The 7,456-nt window shown below is 39.4% G+C and overlaps 1 pseudogene; it reads left to right on the plus strand.

The window, feature by feature from the left end:
* Positions 1 to 1,327: 1,327 nt before the first annotated feature.
* Positions 1,328 to 6,992, plus strand: LOC120036264 (annotated as a pseudogene).
* The last annotated feature ends 464 nt before the right edge of the window (positions 6,993 to 7,456 follow it).

The following is a 7,456-nucleotide window of genomic DNA, read 5'->3' on the forward strand; positions in this document are numbered from 1 at the left end:
TCCATGGCTTCTGGTTGAGGTATGTAGGTACAGATTAGGGTCTCCTCTTAACATTAGCCTACACATTGTAACGTCTGCTTTCAACTCTCACCCTCAAACACGGAGATCCCCTGAACGCAGCTCACTTTCCAGACCACTTTCCAGCTCACACTCTCAAACACCTAGATCCCCTGAACGCAGCTCACTCTCCAGATCCCAATCACCTGAATTCTAATCACCTGTTCAGACACCTGTATGTCATTATCACACATTATTTAGTTAAGTTCTTTGCACCCCGTCACTGTGACGTATTACTTGTTTTGTGACACATGTCCATCAGATTACTGGTTTTCCCGTAATTTACTCCTCCTGTGTATGATAGTATTTTCCTGCCTCACTAATGATGTCTTTTTGCCTAGTCCCTGCCTGTACTTTAGTCTATTGGATTACCTGTTATCTACCTATTGCCTTGACCTCCCGGACTACATTACTAGCCTTTTCCCTGCCTGTACTGTTGCCTTTGGACTTTCTGTGTATGACCTTCTGCCTGCCCCTGGACCAGGCTACCTGCCTCCCCCTGTGGTCCTTTTCAATAAACACCTGCTACGCCCTGCGCTTGAAACCAGCTCCCTATTTCTCCTCGTGTTCATTACACATTCATTTTTATTATTGATTTTCATCTTCCATGTAATACACAGACGTGAACTGTTTGAGCTACAGCCATAGGCTTAAGTGTTGAAAAAAATGTGGAGCAAAATATGTAAATTATATTGATATATGATTCATTTTGATGGAACATTTCCCTAAATGCTTCCGTGAAGTTTACAGTCATGTTGCCTTGGTAAAAGACATCTTCCTACTGTAGTCAACTAGCAAGGAAGGAAGGTTAGGCTCCCAAGTGGCGCAGCGGTCTAAGGCACTGCATGTCAGTGCAAAGAGATCTGGCTGTGATTGGGAGTGTGATATAACAGCCAGTTACCTGCAGTAACCAACCCTATGAACCATGCCCATGTCGTTTCTTTTGTTTCTTAATGTGTAGCAGTATATAAGAGAACTGAAGGACCTCCCTAGCAGAGCTTGTGGCAGACTTGTACTTTGTACGTGTTTGTTTTAACCTCTTCAGTTAAGTGATAATATAGAATTAATCATTTAATATGGACTAAAGGAGTCCCTGGTGTTCAATTTCCACAAAACACATCTGTCATGATAAGCACAATACAATGTTTATTCAGGGTGAAAGGTTCTGTGGAAATTCTGATGTACATAATTTTATGGAAGTGGGAGGAGTTTTGCTGCTATATGAAAGAATGCTTCTCCTCTCCAGAGACACATATTCCGCTGTTGCAACTTCACTCTGAGTCTTGACTCTTAAACAGGTTTATTGCATATTGAATCAGACCTATCAGTTTTCTTTCATCAAGATCTTCTATAGTCATCCTTAACACTGAGGCCTGCATATCATTCTATGTAAGTACACAATGTCTCTAAATAACTAATCTTACTATATGAGGAAATATTTGAAATCTATGTTTTTATTTTGACCAACAAATGAACAAAACTTTCAGGGAACAAATGCTTAGGATATTCTGAAACAGTTGCTTAATCAGTTATAAAGTCTAGTTAAACAAGCATGGTATGGGTTTGTTGTCCCCCACGATGAAATTGGGGAGGGGACTACGGATCTTTCTCTGTCCGTTCGTTCGTATGTTTGCTTGTAAGTTAGTAAAACAAGATATATCAGAGAGCACTGGGAGCACTGGGCTGATTTTGACAAAGCTTGGGTTAATGATTCGTCTTGCCATACAGATTTGTCATTTACAAAATGACACTAATTGGCCCAAGATGGGGGCTATGGTAATTAACTGCAATTTGTTAGTAACACACAATAAGTCAATTGGCCCAGGAGGCGGTGCATCATTCGTGGGGGACGACATGTTAACTGTGGCCTTGTTTTCACATGGTTGACTTCAGCCTCCTATTGTTCTGTTTTGAATTCAAAAGTATGATGTTAGTATGATGTTTAATGTGAGGTGAGTAGACTGTTGAGTGTAGTGTTTTACATCAAGCTGTCTCTTCATCTTGAATACACTGATTGACACATCTAGCATTGGGTGCTGAAATGTCAGGTTCCAAATTATTGAACTGCAGGGAAAGGTGAACTGAGAGAGGAAATTCTTCATGCCAGCAATTTTGCTCTGTTAAAGCTGCAGTAGGTATGTGTAGAAAGCAGACTTTGCTAGCAATAGTCCATCAAGTCAACTGGAAAGTTGCCAATTTTCAAAGTAGGTGACTGGTGCTATCTCGACAAAAAACAGGCTTTGTTCAGTCACTTTACCAACTTTATTATCCATAATATAAATGGAATGCATGAACAGGAATGTTACCAACAAACAAACATTTATCTGGCTCCAACTTCTGCTCCTCTGTGTGCAGCGATAGACCCTGCCTCAGCTGAACAGGAGGGGAGGGACTCAACTCTCTCACACACTCTCGTTCGCTTTCTGTGCCTTCTGCCTGCAGACATAACTGTTAATAAATCCCAAATAATGAAATTGATATAATTAATCATGTATATTTATCTGTTTAAATCTAATTATTTGTGCATATTAGGTGCATCCCTACTAGGGACACGATTGTCTGGAATGATATTTCAGAGTGATTGCAGAGTGAAGGGCAGTCAAAGAAGCTGGATCTTCTCTCAGAACATTTTACATACTGATAGCTGACAGTGTGTGATGACAATTTCACGAAATTGTTAAAAATAACTATGACCTAATGCAGCTTTAACATGAAAGCTTACTAAAATTAGAGAATCTACATCCATCTTTGAAACTGAGGCATGCAAAAGCGTTGTATGTCAGTAAAAAAAAATCTTAACCAACTCATCTTGCTAAGTGAAAAAATATTTTATAACTAAGGTTGATTTTATTACTAATTAACTGCCCATTTCAGGGAACAAACGGTACCTAAATGATGAAACAGTTGACTTACTGGTCATTATTTGTAGTTGATCGGTATATATGACATGATGTTTTTGTATTCACATTGTTCACTTTGGCCTGCTATTGTTTTTGTTTTCACATGGTGGATGTTGGCCTGCTCTGCTGATCCTGTGTAATGTATTCAGGTGAGTGACTAAACACAGGTTTCTCTAGCTATTCATATTGTCACGCTCGTCGTATGAAGTAGAAGGAGACCAAGGTGCAGCGTTGTAAGCGTTCATGATATTTAATCAAACTGAACACTGAAACAAAATAATAAAGTAGAACAAAACAGTTCTGTCAGGTGCAGACACAAAACAGAAAACAACTACCCACAAAACACAGGTGGGAAAAAGGCTGCCTAAGTATGATTCCCAATCAGAGACAACGATAGACAGCTGTCTATGATTGGGAACCACCCTCGGCCAAAAACAAAGAAATAAAACATAGAATGCCCACTCTAGTCACACCCTGTTCTAACCAAAATAGAAAATAAAAGCCTCTCTATGGCCAGGGCGTGACACATATTTCTTGTTGCATGTTCATGTTGTATTTATACTATATTATTACAAGGATTCATTTGACTCAGATATGCAGATGTGGTATGACAGTATGATGTTTAGTTGTTCCTATAAAGTAGACTGTTGAGTCTAGTGCTTTATACCAAACTTTCCTTTTCATCTTGATTTGACTAACACAACTAGTATTGAAATTACAGATTCTAAATTGTTAAAGTCCGGTAAAATAAAATACTTCACCTTTCTGAAACCATTTGAAATCGAGGTAAAGTTTCGATTTACATCCAGAAATTAAGTTTTAATTATTAACAGTCATGTTTTAGGAATTTCTTGACTAAATATGAATGTTAGATTCAATTGGACATACTGTATATTTTAAAAGGTTGACAGACCCTGTTATATATTAGACAGTGTCAAAATATTTTAATGCATACCTGTGAATACTGCAGTCTGTCTTAAAGATTATTGTTCTATATTAATTCAATTATATCTTTACTCTTTCAGATATTTCAAAGCAGAAACTTTGTTTGGAGAGGTGAGTTTCAGCACCATGAACACCTCATATTCTGATGTAGAATCTATTACATTCATACTCATCATTATAGGGCAGGTTATTATATTCTGATGAGCATCTGTTACATTCATACTCATCATTATAGGGCAGGTTATCATATTCTGATGTAGAATCTATAACATTCATACTCATCATTATAGGGCAGGTTATCATATTCTGATGTAGAATCTATTACATTCATACTCATCATTATAGGGCAGGTTATTATATTCTGATGAGCATCTGTTACATTCATACTCATCATTATAGGTCAGGTTATCATATTCTGATGTAGAATCTATTACATTCATACTCATCATTATAGGGCAGGTTATCATATTCTGATGTAGCATCTATTACATTCATACTCACCATTATAGGGCAGGTTATCATATTCTGATGTAGAATCTATTACATTCATACTCATCATTATAGGGCAGGTTATTATATTCTGATGAGCATCTGTTACATTCATACTCATCATTATAGGGCAGGTTATCATATTCTGATGTAGAATCTATAACATTCATACTCATCATTATAGGGCAGGTTATCATATTCTGATGTAGAATCTATTACATTCATACTCATCATTATAGTGCAGGTTATTATATTCTGATGAGCATCTGTTACATTCATACTCATCATTATAGGGCAGGTTATCATATTCTGATGTAGCATCTATTACATTCATACTCACCATTATAGGGCAGGTTATCATATTCTGATGTAGAATCTATTACATTCATACTCATCATTATAGGGCAGGTTATCATATTCTGATGTAGCATCTATTATATTCATACTCATCATTATAGGGCAGGTTATCATATTCTGATGAGCATCTATTACATTCATACTCATCATTATAGGGCAGGTTATTATATTCTAATGTAGCATCTGTAACATTTGTACTATAAATTGTAATTATAGCAACATCAGAATTAAATTTACAATGCATAGAGACGTGCTCACTTACACAACAATATGTTTCATTACTCAAGTCACCAAGTTGATCAGGAGGAAACAGCAGGAGGTAGAGTGGGGAGGTGCTGGGAGTAGGAGAGGGACTCCATGGTGTTGATCAGGAAGAAACAGCAGGAGGTAGAGTGGGGAGGTGCTGGGAGTAGGAGAGGGACTCCATGGTGTTGATCAGGAAGAAACAGCAGGAGGTAGAGTGGGGAGGTGCTGGGAGTAGGAGAGGGACTCCATGGTGTTGATCAGGAAGAAACAGCAGGAGGTAGAGTGGGGAGGTGCTGGGTCATTATAAGTCATTATATCCCTTGGTTATCATTTGATCCTTATATCTTGTTCTTTAATTTCCTTTTGGTACTTTGAATGTCTGAATCAGATCTCCTTTGAGTTGAAGCTTGAAGTTATGTGTACAAATTTGTATTTTTTAGGTTACTTGACACACACACACACACACACACTCAACATGGCAACCACACTGGAACTTATAGGTGGTCAAGGAGGCAGTGCATTTGAATTCCACGGCATGAACAACGGTGCCACCCTCAAGAAGATTGGAGTGGCGGTGGAAGGCTGGCAGGTGAAAGCTGTGCGGGTGGAGCTTACCGACGGCCGCGTTGCGACCTTTGGAGAGGCTAACACTTTCAAAGAGTTTGAGTTCAAACTCGGCGAGCGCATCACCAAGCTGTCTCTGTGGGGTAACGGCGCCGGCACACGTCTGGGTGCCATCAAGTTCACGACAAATGAGAACAGGGAGTTCTTTGAAAAAATGACCAGCTGGGGACTGAAGACTGAGTACACCATCAATGTGGGGTCCGGAATCTGCCTGGGGCTGCAGGGCAGGTCTGGCTCGGACATCGACTGCATGGGCTTCCTCTTCATCAACAACATCAAGTCGTCCGTGCTGACCGACATGAGGTATCCCACCCTGTCCCTCTTCAAACCCCAGGTGAGCTCTTTTATAGATGTGTGTAGACGGCTCAGGAAAACTCGACCGATGCTCTAACATTAAGGGGGCTGTCCACTTTAAAACATATAATCCAATATGGGGGTCGATATTCATCAGGCATCTCATTTCTAGGACAGTAGACACACATACACACACACACTAGTTATTATTGTTGGCTTTCTAAAAATTAATTGATCAGTTCCTCACTGATGACTAGTTCTTAAATTGTCTTTGTCTTGTCTGAACAATTTGTATATTTGTGTGTGTGTGTGTGTGTTTATTTTAGGTGAGCCCAGAATATGTGAAATCTCTGTCTCACCACAACGACACCTCCTTGGTTTAAGAAGAGTCCATTTCATACAGCAAGACCCTGACCAAGACTTCCTCCTGGTCCGTCAGCAACAAGATAGAGTCCACCTTGAGTGTGTCGGTCAAAGCAGGGATCCCGGATCTGGTCGAGGTGTCATCAGGGTTCAGCTTGACCGTGGGAGTGGAGCATTCCACCAGCCTGGAGAAGACAGAGACCATAACAGAATCAGATACCATCAACCTGAAGATCCCGCCAGGGAAGACCATGGATGTTGAGGTCACAGTGGGGAGAGCAAATATCGACCTCGACTACGAGGCCAACGTGAAAGTCACCTGCATGAATGGCAGTCAGCTGGTCTTCCCATCCAAGGGCGTCTACACCGGTGTGACTTACACTTCAGCGAGGGTATCCACAAAGGAGAGATAATAAGTACAGTGATAGAATTAAATAATTCTTTGTGTGCCTTTTCTGTTACTATGATCATCTTTGAGTGATTCTGATTGAACCCAGTTGACTCAGCTCTTTCTGTTATTATGATCATCTTTGAGTGATTCTAATTGAACCCAGTTGACTCAGGTCTTTCTGTTATTATGATAAACTTTGAGTGATTCTAATTGAACCCAGTTGACTCAGCTCTTTATTTCTGTCTCAACAGAGGGGAAAACGACAGGAGGGTCATTCTTACAATACGGTGCCTTTGTGTCCCATAACATGTTAACACATACACTACAGGTCAAAAGTTTTAGAACACCTACTCATTCAAGGGTTTTTCTTTATTTTGACTATTTTCTACATTGCAGAATAATAGTGAAGACATCAAAACTATGAACTAACACATATGGAATCATGTAGTAACCAACAAGTGTTTAACAAATCAAAATAGATTTTAGATTCTTCAAATAGCCACCCTTTTTCTTGATGACAGCTTTGCACACTCTTGGCAATCTCTCAACCAGCTCCATGAGGTAGTCACCTGGAATGCATTTCAATTAACAGGTGTGCCTTCTTAAAAGTTAATTTGTGGAATGGATTTCCTTCTTAATGCGTTTGAGCCAATTAGTTGTGTTGTGACAAGGTAGAGGTGGTATACAGAAGATAGCCCTATTTGGTAAAAGAACAAGTCCATTTTATGGAAAGAACAGCTAAAATAAGAAAAGAGAAACCAAAGTCCATCATTACTTTAAGACATGAATG

The sequence above is a fragment of the Salvelinus namaycush genome, unplaced genomic scaffold (genome assembly GCF_016432855.1).
Source record: "Salvelinus namaycush isolate Seneca unplaced genomic scaffold, SaNama_1.0 Scaffold1271, whole genome shotgun sequence".
Taxonomy (NCBI): domain Eukaryota; kingdom Metazoa; phylum Chordata; class Actinopteri; order Salmoniformes; family Salmonidae; genus Salvelinus; species Salvelinus namaycush.